This window comes from Boleophthalmus pectinirostris, unplaced genomic scaffold (assembly GCF_026225935.1).
Source record: "Boleophthalmus pectinirostris isolate CB_2022bp ecotype Guang Dong unplaced genomic scaffold, ASM2622593v1 HiC_scaffold_12, whole genome shotgun sequence".
Classification (NCBI taxonomy): domain Eukaryota; kingdom Metazoa; phylum Chordata; class Actinopteri; order Gobiiformes; family Gobiidae; genus Boleophthalmus; species Boleophthalmus pectinirostris.
The window spans coordinates 536,264-552,552 of record NW_026571018.1 but is presented as its reverse complement, the minus strand read 5'-3'; the positions used below and the strand labels follow the sequence as shown (position 1 = coordinate 552,552).

The window sequence follows — 16,289 nt, the reverse complement described above, 5'->3', positions numbered from 1 at the left end:
AAGAAAAATTGACTGTGGTCATTATAGTAGTAGTTGTAGTAGTAGTTGTGGTAGTAAAAGCAGTAGCAGCAGTAAGAGCTGAAGTATTACTAGTAGTATTTGTAAGTCCCTGTAATTGTAGTAAAATGGTAGTTACTATATGAACCATGTATTCCCAGTACTTCTCATTAATAGTAGTAACAGCAGAATGTAGTGATACTATATGTAGTAGCAGCAGTAGTAGTAGTAGTAGTAGCAGTAGTAATAATAGTAGTAGTAGTAGTAGTAGTAGTAGTAGTAGCAGCAGCAGTAGTAGTAGCAGTAGTAGTAGTAGCAGTAGTAGTAGTCGGAGTAGTAGTAGTAGTAGTGGCAGTAGTAACAGAAGTAATAAGAGTAGTAATAGTAGTAGTAGCAGCAGCAGTAGCAGCAGTAGTAGTAGTAGTAGCAGTAGTAGTAGCAGTAGTAGTAATAGTAGTAGTAGCAGCAGCAGTAGCAGTAGTAGTAGTAGTAGTAGCAGTAGCAGTAGCAGTAGCAGTAGCAGTAGCAGTAGCAGTAGCAGTAGCAGTAGTAGTAGTAGTAGTAGTAGTAGTAGTAGTAGTAGTAGTAGTAGTAGTAGTAGCAGTAGCAGTAGCAGTAGCAGTAGTAGTAGTAGTAGTAGTAGTAGTAGTAGTAGTAGCAGTGGTAGTAGCAGTAGTAGCAGTAGTAGTAGCAGTAGTAGTAGTAGTAGTAGTTGTAAAATGAGGACACAACACCGCTGAATCCTACGTGCATCACCGGTTAAGAAAATAAAACTGGAGAAGGAAGTGCGTACGTCACCTGGAGCTGAAATCTGTAGAACGGAGCAATGACGTCTTGAATACAGGAGAATAAAGATGACTCAAACATGCACAAATCACTCGAAATACAAAGTACATGTTTTTTCTGCTTTGTTTTTTCAGTGACAGTAGATTTTAAATAAATGATTCTTATATTCATCAACATCAGATCTGTTCATATCGTGACTAAAGGTCACACACCTACAGTACACAAATAGAAATTGATGAACTCAGCGCTACTTCCTCTATTTTTGTACTTTTCTTCACAACTTTTTTCTACAAACTGACACTTAAAGGTCATATATTACACAAAATAGTCTCCTTAAAAACATACGTGAAGTTGTGTTTAGTTTCATTCGCACTCTTTTATTATTAGTCTGTCTACATCTCCAAAGCTCAAAATTCTCTGTTCCACCTTGTGATGTCATGAAGCAGTACTTTTCAAGTGAACAGCTCCTTTTACCTTTTGTTCAGTAGAGATTGGCAACTCCAGGGCTGAAATTATCCAAATGATTCGAGTGAAAGTTTATGGAGTTTAAAAACACAATGGAGCACTGCTGGAGGTATTTTTGAGCTATAAAACCACCTGTGATTGAATAAATGTAAAGTAGAGCTGTTTAATGTCACATTGTCCAAATCTTAATTCAAAGTAGGGCTGGGCAATATGGATCAAAAAATATATCTCGATATATTTTGCTATATCTCGATATACGATATATATCTCCATATATGTTCAAGAAAAAATAACCCCCTAAAACTGAAAACTGCAAAAACAAATCTGCCAAATTCCACAAGGTCCTTTTTTTTTTTATTGAAGTGTAAGAGGTCAACAGTTTAACATTTAAGAACATTTAAGATGACAAAAAACCCTAATTACATAAATAATAATTTAACTGTAAAATAAAAGAAATAATACATATTTTCTTCTTTTCATTCATAAATAAAACAACTCAACACAAGTTCATCTTTGCATTAACTCTGCTATCCAAACCAGAACCATAACCATGAGCTCATTTAGCAGAAGAAACTCAGGATGTTCCTTATTTCAATAGATCCATGTTATTATCCAGCAGTAAGGAGCTCTGAGGTTTAATCCCACAATCCACTGCAGATCAAACCCAACGTTTCCAAACACTATTGTACAAGTGACACTGCAGCAGATTATTAATAAAAATATTCTGCATAAATAAACTTTACATTGCTAAACTTTACAATATATAAAGCATAACGACTCTAGAGCCACATCAGCCTGTTTGCAATAATAATGTGTTTAATGCAGTTTTGCGCACGTGTGTTTACATTTTACAGAAACGAAACTTAAGTGCATGGCTCATTTGCATAAACAGCACTTCTCATGCAGCTCAGCTGGTTTAGCTTCTTTCGGGCTAAAGGACGCGACTCGGTGGAATATGAGGATGTGCTGCTGATGTTCTTGTCTGTAAATGGTGGAAAAGGTTCGTGGTGCTTGAAGTTTTTCACTGGCACCAACTTTCGGCGTTCACGGTGATAGTGAGGAGTGAAGGAGACACGAGCGAACAAAGTCAGGGAGGCGGAGGCGACGAGAGAGAAGACAAACAAGCGAAGCGGCGAAATCAGAATTGAATATAAACATTATATCGATATATACGATATGTCAGAATTCATATCGAGTTTAAAAACTCGATATATTTTAAATATCGATATATCGCCCACCCCTAATTCAAAGCCACTTTATTTCTATATCACATTTTACAAACAAAGCAGTTTTCAAAGTACTGCACAGAGATCAGAAAATGAAGACAACAAAAAAGTAAATTGCTAACATTTGGTCAACTGAAAGCCAATGCAACGACGCTAAAATCGGGGTAATGTGCTCACGATTTTTGTTCCAGTTAAAAGGCGCGCAGCAGATTTTTGGACCAAGGAAGAAACCGACAGATACTATGGAACATTCCAGGCAAAGTAATGACGTATCCATAGAAACAAGCAGGTGACAGAGCCCAAAACAAAAGTTACATACAGTGGTGCACCTTTAAACATAATGCTTAAACACAGTAACCCTGACTCAGACCAAAGATGTGACGAGTCTGAGCCGTAACAAGTCTGAGCCACAACAAGTCTGAGCCACAACAAGTCTGAGCCACGACAACTCTGAGCCGCAACGAGTGTGAGCCGTAATGAGTCTGAGCCATAACCAGTCTGAGCCACGACGAGTCTGAGCTGCAACTTCTGTGAGTCATGACTGTTCTGAGTCACGACAAGTGTGAGCCGTAACGAGTCTGAGCCGTCACGAGTCTGAGCAGTGACAAGTCTGAGCTGCGACAAGCATGAGCCGAGACAAGTCTGAGCTGTAACAAGTCTAAGCCACGACGAGTCTGAGCCACGATGAGTGTGAGCCATAACAAGTCTGAGCCGTAGCGAGTCTGGGCTGTGACAAGTGTGAGCCGTAACAAGTCTAAGCCGCGACGAGTCTGAGCCACAATGAGTGTGAGCCGTAACAAGTCTGAGCCGTAGCGAGTCTGCGCTGTGACAAGTGTGAGCCGTAACAAGTCTAAGCCATGACGAGTCTGAGCCATGATGAGTGTGAGCCGTAACAAGTCTGAGCTGTAGCGAGTCTGGGCTGTGACAAGTGTGAGCCGTAACGAGTCTGAGCCACGACGAGTCTGAGGCAAGACGAGCGTGAATCATGACAAGTGTGAGCCGTAACAAGTCTGAGCCACAATGAGTCTGAGCCATAACGAGTCTGAGCCAAGATGATTGTGAGTCACAAAGAGTCTGAGACATAACAAGTCTGAGCCCCAGGAGTCTGAGCTGTAACGAGTGTGAGCCGTAACGAGTTTGAGCCGCGACAAGTGTGAACCGTAATGAGTCTGAGCTACGACGAATGTGAACCACGATGAGTCTGAGCTGCGACGAATGTGAACCACGATGAGTCTGAGCTGCGACGAATGTGAACCACGATGAGTCTGAGCCGTGACGAGTCTGAGCTGCGACGAGTTTGAGCTCTAACGAGTGTAAGCCACGTCGAGTCTGAGCCATAACAAGTCTGAGCCGTGAGGTGTCTGAGCCGTGACGAGTCTGAGCCATAACGAGTCTGAGCCACGTTGAGTCTGAGCCGTGATGAGTCTGAGCCATAACAAGTCTGAGCCATGACGAGTCTGAGCCATAACGAGTCTGAGCCGTGACGAGTCTGAGCCATAACGAGTCTGAGCCACGACGAGTCTGAGTCGTGATGAGTCTGAGCCATAACGAGTCTGAGCCATAACGAGTCTGAGCCACGTTGAGTCTGAGCCATAACGAGTCTGAGCCGTGACGAGTCTGAGCCGTGACGAGTCTGAGCCGTGACGAGTCTGAGCCGTGACGAGTCTGAGCCACAACGAGTCTGAGCCACGACGAGTCTGAGCCACGACGAGTCTGAGCCACGACGAGTCTGAGCCACGACGAGTCTGAGCCATAATGAGTCTGAGCCATGACGAGTCTGAGCCACGACGAGTCTGAGCCATAATGAGTCTGAGCCACGACGAGTCTGAGCCACGACGAGTCTGAGCCACGACGAGTCTGAGCCACGACAAGTCTGAGCCACGACGAATGTGAACTACGATGAGTCTGAGCCGTGACGAGTCTGAGCTGCGACGAGTTTGAGCTCTAACGAGTGTAAGCCACGTCGAGTCTGAGCCATAACAAGTCTGAGCCGTGAGGTGTCTGAGCCGTGACGAGTCTGAGCCATAACGAGTCTGAGCCACGTTGAGTCTGAGCCGTGACGAGTCTGAGCCATAACAAGTCTGAGCCATGACGAGTCTGAGCCGTGACGAGTCTGAGCCATAACGAGTCTGAGCCACGACGAGTCTGAGTCGTGATGAGTCTGAGCCATAACGAGTCTGAGCCATAACGAGTCTGAGCCATAACGAGACTGAGCCATAACGAGTCTGAGCCATAACGAGTCTGAGCCATAACGAGTCTGAGCCGTGACGAGTCTGAGCCGTGACGAGTCTGAGCCGTGACGAGTCTGAGCCGTGACGAGTCTGAGCCATGACGAGTCTGAGCCACGACGAGTCTGAGCCACGACGAGTCTGAGCCACGACGAGTCTGAGCCATAATGAGTCTGAGCCACGACGAGTCTGAGCCACGACGAGTCTGAGCCACGACGAGTCTGAGCCACGTCGAGTCTGAGCTGTAACGAGTGTGAGTCGTCCACTTCAGCTTTTGTAAACAACCACTGTCTCCAGGCAAAAACACACCGAGCTGCAGGGGACAAGGAGAAGAAGAGAGAGGGAGAGGAGGAGAGAAGGAGAGAAAAAGAAGAGAGACAGGGGGGGGGGGCAAAAAGGGGAGAGAGGTGGCAGGTGAGAGAGGGAAAAGAAAGAGAGGAGAGGAGGCAGAGGAGGGAGAGGGAGGAGAGATAGAGAAAAAGAGAGGGGAGAGAAGTGGGGGGTGGGGGAGGCAAGAGAAAGAAGAGAAAGAGGAGAGAGAGAGGGAGGAGAGAGAGAGAAAGAGAGGGGAGAGAAGTAGGGGGTGAGAGAGGCGAGAGAAAAAAGAGAGTGAAAGAGAGGAGAGAAAGAGAGGGAGGAGAGAGAGAAGGGATAGAGGGAAGGGAGGGGAAGGGAGGAAAGCCAAGGAAAGAGAGGGGGAGGGAGAAAGGGAGAATGCAAGGGGAGACAGGGAGGGAGAGGAGACACGGTGGAAGAGAGAGGAGAGGCAAGGGGAAGCGAGAGAGAGAGAGAACAAAGACAGGAGGAAAATAGAGAAAGAGGGAGGAGAAGGAACAGGAAGGAAAGAGAGTGACAGAGAGAGGGGGCAGAAAGAGAGAGAGAGAGAGAGAGAGTAAATGAATGGGGCGCTGGGAGCAGATATGATGGACACACACCAGGGAGGGGGTTTAACCAAGTGCCCACACACACTGACTCATCTCCGGTTACAGAAAAACAACAGGGGGTAAGAATAGTACAGTAGGAGGAGTAATAGTAGTAGTAGTAGTAGTAAATGATGTACCATCTATTTGTTTTTGCTTTTTATTCCCTAATTTTTATCTTCCTGAAGTCTGTAGTAGAAGTAGTAACTAGGGATGTCAAAAGTATCCAAAGTCAGATACTAATCAAATGGGATGTAACAATAACTGAAATATCGTGATATCGTATCGACAGAGTTCTCACAATAATGGTGCAGCAACAGCTAAAAAACCACAGAAGGAACTACATAGACCATGATCCTTTGCTCCATTTCAGTGCAGACTACAAGAAGAAATAACAGTTCTAAGCACGTTTAAGTTTTAATTCTTTGGATTAAGTCTTGTCAAGGCATTTTACGACGAAAAAGTAGCATATTAACAGTTTTGTAAGCCTCCACAAATATCACAATAAATATCATACAGTGAGATTTATATTGTGAAAACCGAGAGATTTGGATATTGTTACATCCATAATTGTGAGCTTTCCCACAATATCGCAATAAATATCATACTGAGAGGTTCATACCGTCACGTAGACTTGACCTGACGAAGTTTCACTGCAGATGGTGCTGTTGGTCAGAAAGAAGAACCTACTATAATAAATTATCAGATCACCCATAGATATACATAAATGGACATAGCTAACCCTCTAGCCGCCGCGTTCCAAATAGGAAGTGAACATGGGCACGATTCCGGCTCCACTGACTCAGTTCACTTTGTACTGAGAAACTGTCGCCCATCTCTGTGTAACTGCTGCTGCCAGACTCCTCATTCTGGTCTTAAAATGTTCATATAACCACCTGGTGTTTTGATTTAGCTATTTGTCTGTAAATCAATTCCTATTGCTAAAATGGAACACTCCAAAATCTCCTCTGTAACTGCCAACGTCTGTGAGCTTCATTTGACTGGAGCCAGGCGCTACATCACACTCCCTCAGTACACTTCTTTATACAGTCTGTGGGATGAGCCAAAGAACCTCACTGGACTAGTAACAGTAGTAGTAGTAGTAGTAGTAGTACTAACAATAGTCAAATAGCAGTACAGTAGTAGTGTAGTTTTCTTTATCCCTGAATGTGACAGCAAAGGTAAATGAAATAAAATGTTGTGAAGGAAATTATTAGAGGAATTAGTATTAAATAGGAGTGTAACAGTATCAAAGTCTCACGATACAATATCGTCATGGTATGAACCTCACGATACGATATTTATTGCGATATCGTGGGAAAGCTCATGATATGGTGGGGAGGCTCACGATTAGAGATGTAACAATATCCAAATCTCTCGGTATGATAGTTTCACAACATATGGCTCACAGTACGATATTTTACTACTTAAAATGCCTTGACAAGACTTAATCCAAAGAACTAAGACACTAAATCAGAACTTCTTGTCGTCTGCACTGAAATGGAGCAAAGGATCATGGTCTATGTAGTTCCCTTTGTCTATTGTTGCACCATAACTCTTAATTTAAGTAAAGAGACTTGTAATCTGATATATTGTGATGGTCCACGATATTATTGTGAGAATTTTGACGATATGATATCACGATATTTCGGTTATTGTTACATCCGTAGTATTAAATGAATGATTGCGTTAATTGGCCCAAGTAATGAATGGGTTGGAGGTAGGGCCCGACCGATATATCTGTTGGCCAGTATTATCTGCAGATACGGGAAACACTTTTAGATATATCGGCCTAAATCTTGCTGATCTGGGCTGATATTTCACGTGAGCATGTTAGATAGATAATGAACAGAGTGAATAGAGGTGTGAATGATCGGCATTTACACATATAATTAATTACCACGACACACACGAATTTACCGCTAAAGACTGATAGCGGTAGTTTACTTACTTTCTTTACTGGCTAGAATATCATGCCAAAAAAAAAGAGGCAGAAGAACAGGAAATGTCGCCTAAACAAACCCAATTTAAAATCCAGTAAAGCCAAACCTAAATTTTATAATCAGTTGAATTTTACAGCACTAAATATACTGGCTTTTATATATTTCTATCGGTTCCTCCAACTCCCATTTTATATGTATCATATCGGCCGCAACAAAATCCATATCCACATGTAAATACATCAGAAAAAATGTCACGAGATCATATTTCTCTTGTGTACGATCTTGGGGCGATTTTGTCTCACAAGATCTTGTTCCATCCCTTTTAACCAGTGTGCCCAGTGTGAAGGAGTATGAGAAGTAAGAGCCACAGACTATTTCCACAACTACAGGGTTGTACGGTTACATTTTGACTTTTGGTGGGAGAATACTAGTTTGATTCATCAGCCGGTTTCACTTCGTTTTACTTTGTAGAAACCATCTAACCTCACAGTGTTAGATTTCGTTCTCTCGATGGTAGACGGGTACTTTTTATCATTTAACCAGTCGCTGCTGTTTGGTTGTGATGTATGTAATGTGCCACTAACGGAGTTAACTGGTATATTAAGCTTTTCCCAAATCCTGTAGGAAGAAGGACAATAACATCTTTCCCCTTGATGAAATTCACCAAACATTCTCTTTATTCCGGCTTTAAATCCTTGATCTCGGGAATCGCTGACAACACTGAATATATGGCTACTGCGACCCGTCTAGTGTATTTTGATTCCTGACTTAGTTGGCGGAGAGAAATGAAATTGAGTGGAGGCACTGGGGGGCGCCAGCCTGGTTAGGAGAACACCTGCTGTTAATACAAATAGTTTTTACACCAATCAGCAATTTGTGAAGAAAAGTTGAAAATATTTGAAATGACAGAAAATACAGAGTTCCATACTGTTCTATACACAGTAACGCAGAAAAGTAACGCAAAGTTCTCCTGTAGTAAGAAGAAAAGTCCCCAGCATAGATACTGACCTCCAAAAGTGAGCTGTGTTCAAAGTTCATGTATTGAAAAATCTGTATAGTAATTTTTGGCTTATATGTTTCTCCACTAACTTAATAAGGGACCAATATTTCTGCAGCTGTTACCATCCACCTAATTTTGGTGTGTGCACAATAGCACTACATACACAAATGCCATAGCTTATTAAAAGAAAACCTTAGAACCCACATGCTTGTGTGAGGCACCATTTGACAAAAATGACAATTCGGCACAAGATTGCCAAATTTGTGCCAAAATAATAATAATAATAATATAATAATAATAATTATTATTATTATTATAATACTAATTCTTCCGAGATTTAGGCATGTTTTCTCAAGAAAAAAAACTAAAAGAAGCCAAAATTGTCCTCCAAGTGTCAGATGTGCCCTCTAAGGCCCCTCCCGCTCTGCTTCTCTGTGTCTCTCTTTGTTGCGCTTGTAAACACAGCGCCCATTTCAAAGACTGTCTGCATGTCCCACCCACCATTTGAAAGCTCTGGTGATAGGCTAAAACAATATGTCAATCACTTTCTGGAAGATCCAATGACTCTTCAGTCATTGGATCTTCCAGAAAGTGATTTCCCGTAAACAAACTGATGACGTGTGCGTAAAGCCAGGAAGTACGTGGGTGCGTTTGCTTCTTCAGCGGCTTGTCCCAGCTAAACCACTGCACCGACAACAGCGGGGAGGGTCTCATTTTGAAGCTAAAAGTGTGAGGAAAACAAGCGTACCCAAGCGCGCCAAGAGAAACGGAACTCAGACGAGGAGAAGGCTCGGAAAGGCAACATATGTTTTCATTCACGCATTCATCCATTCATACGGACGAAGATTTTCTGGATTATTTACCCACATGGAATTATTTTATGGAAAAAAACAACTTGATATTCTTTTTCTGTGGATTATTACGGATTTATTGAGTACAACCTTTCATGGATTGAACGCGTTTTGGACCAACAGAACTGGCTCAAAGTTAAGAAACGCGTATCTCATTCTTTGATTATGATGTGAATTTTTAAGATATCGCGTTTTGGGCTCGTTGTACTGCATAAAATTAATGATATGGTTGTTTTATTGAGAAATTACGCTTTCAAACGATGTATAGCATGCCAGTAGTGAAAACAATAATGAAGGTGAATATACAGAGTGAACATTTTTTATTGGAAAATCGCCCGCCCGCGGGCGAGTGGATGGTATGAGGTTAAAGGTCCTATTTTATTCAAAATGTGAACTTTAAGTCATGTTATAAAACTATTACCTCTTCAAAAACAGACCTGGAGGAATACTGTTCTACCGGTTAGTCGGCCACGTCATGCACCCTGATGGATCGAGTTAGAAAATCAGCATTCTATCTCATAATAAAATGAAATGTGATTGTATCAACCCCAAATGTTGGACTTTGTTTATGTTTTTTACTTCCTGAAGTAAAATCACATCTTCCTGAAGCGCCACACATTTTTTCAGTCTGTAATACCAATATAATCCTCATTTACTCGCAGAAGTTTACTATGAAATCATATTTGAAATCATTTTTTCTTGTTCCTCATGTCCTATATCATAAATATGAATGATTTCCTTACCTACCATGAACATAGTTTGTAAGCAGCACAACACAAGAAACTTCAAAAGCTACAGAATTTGTTCAAAAATCATTCAGAATCACTTTTGAGATATATTGCAACTTGCGTATGTGATTAATACAAAATAGATAATGATTTTTTTTTATTTGTATCTAGATGAACTAACTTAGTTTCATAAAGGGTACAGTTCAGCAGGACCTTCTTGCTGATATCCACCTGGAGTTGAGTTTTGTTTGAGTAACCTTTTATTATGAGTCTGTCTACATCTTCAAGCTCAAAATGTTCTGTTCCACCACATGATGTCATGAAGTGGTAGGTTTTAAGTTCACAGCTCCTTTTGCATTTAGTTCAGTAGAGATTGGCAATTGCAGGGCTGAAATGATCCAAATGATTATAGTGAGGATGTGTGGATTTGAAAAACACAGTGGTGCACTTGAGAGAAGAACTCAGCCTAAATGTGCAGAGTTTGTGTTAAACATGTGAATGAAATGAAACACAACTCCAAGGAGAAGGAAACAACATTAGAACAGATACGAAAAAAGGCCTTTAACTTTTCTACTAGAAGTTTTTGTGACATTTTCTTCCATAAACAAGACAGAATCTGCAATGCACCCTCTCTACTTCTGTCTTCCTCCCTCTCTCCATCACTTCTCCTCTCTCTCCTCTCTAGATTTCTCTCTCAAACTTGCTCCACCCCATCTCTCTCTCTCTCTCCCTCTGCCTTATTCTCCCTCTCTTTATCACTCCCCCTCATCGTCCCTCTCTCCCTCTCTCCTGCCTTCTCTTCTCTCTTTTGCTCCCCCCACCATCTCCTTTACTTCCTCTCTCCTTCCCTCTCATTCTATCTGATCCTTACTCTCTCTCTCTTCTATTACTTCTTCCCTCCACTCTTTCTCTCCTCTTCTCTCTCGAACTTGCTCCTCCCCGTGTCTCTCTTTCTCTCTCTCCTTTGGGCAGGGGGTTCTCTCCTGCCCTTTCATCTCTCTCTCTCTCTCTCTCTCTCTCTCTCTCTCTCTCTCTCTCTCTCCTTTCCGCTCTTCTCTCTTCTCTGCACATTTGTCAACATTTCACGCACAAAATCAGACCTGGCCTGTTTCCAGCTCCACACACGCCCCCTTGGAGCCAAACTTCACAAAAACTACACATCCACAGTCCTGCTGCTTTAGTCCTGCTTTAGTCCTGCTTTAGTCCCTGTTCTGTCAAAGTTGATTCCTGGTTTAGTCCCAGTAAACACAGACACATCTGTGGTGGTGCGGCCATGGTCAAGTTTAGCCCGTCCCCCTGCTCCTGCTGCCCGCCTCACTGCCTCCGTGTCCCCGCTACAGCTCCGCACATGCCCCGTTGAACCTTCGCCTTTCCCCGGAGCAGAGCCCGCACACGGCCGCCCCGCAGGCTCTGAACCCCGGAGCAGAACCCGCACATGTCCTGCTGCACCTCCCCCGGAGCAGAGCCCGCACATGACCGCCCCGCGGGCTCTGAGCCCCGGTGTACAGAAGGTTTACCTTGTTGTTGGTCAGCCTCGAGCGCAGAGACGTGCTCCGGAGGTTAGGAGCTCATTGGCGGACAGGGACATGTAGTTTTGGGGTGAGCCGTAGTTCGCGTGTCCCCCGCGGGCAGTGACAGGACCCACTCCCGCTGCGCTCCTCTGACAGCTCCGCTCCAAACGGCGGATCCACAGTAAATCCACGGGCACAGAAATGATCCAGAAGACAGTTAGGATCCACGGGAGGATTATGATCCAGAGGACAGTTAGGATCCACGGGAGGATTATGAGCAGTCCACACACGCGCTCACGCCGCGGTCCTCGCGGTGCGCCAGCGCGCGGAGGAGGAAAGCGTGTCGCATTTAGAAAAGAGCCGCTCTCCGGAGCTCCCCGGAGCTCTCCCGGAGCTCTCCCGCAGCTGCAGCGGGACCGCGGCTCCAAAGCGCGCACAGAGGGATGCTTTTATCCAAACGATGAGTCAGAAAGAAGCGAGCGAGTTTCGCAACGTCCTCCTCAAAAAAGCCAACACTGCTCCGCTGCTCCGCTCTTCTCTCCGGTCCTCCGCTCTTCTCGCCGGTGCTCTGGTCCTCTTCCCGTGTCCCTGCTCTGCACACGCCGCTCTGCACGCTCCGGGCTCGGCTCTGCAAACCGGACTCTCGGCCTCCTCTGGGGAAGAACACGGAGGACGCTACAGACGAGCTCCAACATCAGCTTGAAAACTCTTTTGGCGCCATATTTATGGCGTACTTTCAATTCACTGTAGCACCGCAGAATGCACTTCCTCCTGACGCACCGCGGGGGGACTGCGCCGCGCCGAGGCCGCGGGGGGAAGTGCACATGTGCGCCTCTGTCATGTTCTGGGCTCAGAGGAGGACGGGAGCTTTTCTTAAGTACAACCTCCCAAAACAAACCAACTGTATGAGACCTGAAAGTCCAGGCGGATCTGATACTGAGTCTTAAATGTGTCACATGAACGACACTCAACAACCACATGAACTTACTGTTGAGTTACAGTGATCAGAGCATCCGATCTGAGTTCACTGCACATATACTATACACACAGTGTGTATGGTCCACTGCTGTGGTGGAACATGGACCATGGAGGAAAATGACACTTTGAGTGTTGTTCAGGACAAAGCCGGTGTTGTGGGTCTGTTCACACTCTGTGTGTCAGAGGTCTTGTGTGTTACTCCTGTGGAAACAACATAATGATGAAATCAATCACTCAAATCATCACTGTCCTGTTACATGAGACACATTCTGACCTAACACACGTCTCTGTCACACTCTCTCTCTTCTCTCTCTTTACATCTCCTCTTCCATTCCCTCTTTCTCCTTCCTCTGCCTCTTCTCCTGCACACTGTGTATGTCCATCTCTCTCTCTCCTCTCTCAAACTTTAATATGAATGTGTGTGTGCGTGCGCGTGTGAGTGTGTCTTTCATTCATTCTCTTTTCCTCTCTTCTTCCCTCACCCTTTCATCTCTCTATCCTCTTCCTCCTCATCTCTAATCTCCCCCTCTATCCCACTCGCCCCTTTCCCTCTCCTCCTCCTCCTCCTCCCCTCTCTCTCTTTCTCTCTCTCTCCTTCTCCTATCAGTCACTCCATAGTTTCTCTCTCACTCCAACATTTCCCCTCCTTCTCCCTCTCTCCTTCTCCCCCTCACTCTCTCTCCATTTAGACTCTCTCTCTCTGCCCTCTCTTTCTCCTCTTTTTCTGTTCTTTCATTTTATGCACTTCTCTCTCTCTCTCTTTCCTCTTTTACTCTCTCTCTCCTTTCTCTCTCTATGTCTACCGCTTTTCTTTTGCATTATCTCATTCTCTTTCTTTCCATGCTTCCCTCCCTCTCTCTCTCTCTCTCACATTCATCCTGCTCTCTGTGTGCTTAGTAGATGATTTCATGAGTCATTGTTGATGCTGCGTCACAGAAAGTGCCAGCGGCTGACAGAGGGGGGCGCTACACACACACTCACAACTGGACAGTTGTTTCATAAAGGCCTGTTTGTTTCAGTTTGGATGTGTCCTCACTGTGAGCAGGCTCGCCTCTCCACAAACCTGACTCTAACTTGGCCCCTTCCTTTTGCTTCCATGGAAATGTTGCTTTGGCTTTAATATTCCACATTATAGCATAAAACTTAACTGTCTCCATGGAGAATGTTCCGCAGTATGGTTTTAACATTCTATTTTCTATACAGAATCATGTAGGCGACGTGTCACCTCTGGAAAGTTACATACTGTAGCTTTAAATAGATTCCCCAAATAATTGAGTTACTGTCTCAAACCACTACATTGTACTTGAGTATTATTTTGCTGAAACAGTACTCTCTCAAGTCTTCAGCTCTCTCAGTCTTTGGTCTCTCTACCTGTGTCCAGATGTCCACCAACCATCACTGTAGACATAAAAGAACAGAGTGAACCTGCTCGCCGCTGCTCTCTAAACAGGAAGTGTTCATGAGCACACTTCCAGCTCCATCGACCCCAGCTCCAGTTCACTTTGTATTGAAAAAAACTGTACTCCTCTCTCTGTAAGTGCTGTGTGAGCCTCACCATTTGGTCTTAATATGTTAAAACTAAACCACTCTACATGGTCCTGGGGTTTGGGTGACCACATGAGACTGGAATCAAAATGAGCTTCTTGTTAGCGCATATTCACATGTAGAACATAAATAAAAAATAAAAAATTAAATAACATAGATTGTAGCCAGTCACTTAGAAGCCATCAGCAGTTTTTAAATAAAAAATGTGAAAATAACTACTCAGAATTCTGTTTGAATGTCATTTTTAGGACATTTAGGGCTACAGCATCTGCACATCAGTCAGAGCACATCATATTTTCTCTATTTATCCATTTCACCTCATTTAAACTGTGAATATCAGTAAACACTGTCTGTAAAGGGCTTTAGAATAGAGTCTGTTTTTCACAAACACATTTTCTGATGATATAAGAAGGTGAAAAGTAAAACAGATATCCAGATATTGCAGAATTAAGACAAAATCTATGTGATCTTATGTCTTTAAAATCACACCCGTGCCAGGTTAGGCTCATGTTTCATCTGATTAGTTTTAAAATAAACCATTGTCTGCGATCGGGTGAGCAGATTTTCAAAATCAAAAACTGGGACATGTAATAATAAAATTGTGACATCAGTGTGTAATTAAGGAAAACTGTTCTGCACTTGGTCCATTTATACTACTAATACGTGAGTCAAAATAGTCACATCTTCTTTGTGTTTTGTTTTTTTTAAGCAGCTTTTCTGTATTTTACCAAAACAAATGGCAGTTTATGTCTCTTTATTGTTGGCAGGGATCAGATTGATCAAAAATAGAGACACCTGGGACATTTCTTGTATAAAACCGGAACAAATCACTGGTTTTGTATAAATCTGCTGGGACAGGGGACACAGGCTCAAAACTGGGAATGTCCCGGGTAAATAGGGACGGGTGGTCACCCAGGTCTACGATGTCCTTTGATTACCCATAATTCACTGCTGCCAACAATGCGTCCCTGTGAGGTTTAGTGGAGTGGGGCAGGAGCTTATGGGCTCCATTACTGCACTTCTATATGCTAAAAACACAACAAACAGAGAAATACCTTTAAACATCAAATAAACATCTTAAAGTTTGGACACACCCTCTCATTCCGTGATGTTTTTATTTATGTTTACTACTTTCATTTCAGATACTTATGGAAGACATCTATGATGCAGTATATGGAATTATGTTCCAACACAGACCAGAGAGCCATAGTGGACGGCAGTCTGCTGTACATCTCCACCTAAAAGAACCTCAGTCTGCTGTACACTTCCACCTAAAAGAACCTCAGTCTGCTGTACATCTCCACCTTAAAGCCACAGGTCACTCCTTTGAGAATAGAGAGGTACAGATCTTAGCCAGAGAGAAGAATTGGTTTGAGAGGGGAGTTAAAGAGGCTTCTTTTGTTAAGACAGACAATCCTTGAACAGAAATGTCCTCACTCAGACACCATCTGTCTCCTATTTACAACTCCATCCTCAAACCTTAGTCAAAACAAACCAAGAGAACAATAGGATTAGCCAAAGCTGGCACAGAAGTGTGAAAGCTCCATTCTGGCCTTGAATGATTCTGCTAATATGACCCCACACTCACAGTGCACAGTGCAAGCTCAACAGGCCTAGCTAACTAACAGAAACTGTTAACAAGTAGGTGTGTTAGTTTCAGAGTAGTTTCAGTGTAGTTAGCTCCTCCCTGCAAACAGATATAAGGAAGTGTCCACCAGCGTCTGACCACAACTGAAGAAGCAGCTTAGATGAGCTGAGAAATGTGTTCGACCAAAATAAACTTTTGTCCAGTTGACAAACTGAATTTCTCCTTTTGCTATGGATTCTACTTGGATGACTGAGGGAGTGTATTATACATACATCATGGAATTATGTAGCAAACACAAACAAGAGAAAAAGCTCAATTAAATATTTTGATTATATTTTAGATTCATATCCTCAAAGTATCCACTCTTTGCTTTATCAACAATGCTGCAAACCCTTCAAAGTGCAGAGCAGTGTTCGAAGTCTTCAGTGAGAATCTACAGTCTAAATAATTATAAATAAAGAAGTAAAAAAGGTGCATACATTTAAGATTTGTGCCCAGACTTGTAGTTCACCTTTCCGCCGCT

The 16,289-nt window shown here is 43.3% G+C and overlaps 1 protein-coding gene across 1 annotated transcript in view; it reads right to left on the bottom strand.

Annotated features, from left to right (window-relative positions):
- jade2 (jade family PHD finger 2) overlaps positions 1 to 12,434 on the bottom strand; it is a 148,386-nt gene extending 135,952 nt beyond the window's left edge. The window contains exon 1 of the mRNA XM_055148669.1: positions 11,662 to 12,434. The gene's annotated coding sequence lies outside the window, so the exon portion shown is untranslated. The remainder of the gene's footprint in view (positions 1 to 11,661) is intronic.
- Positions 12,435 to 16,289: the final 3,855 nt, after the last annotated feature.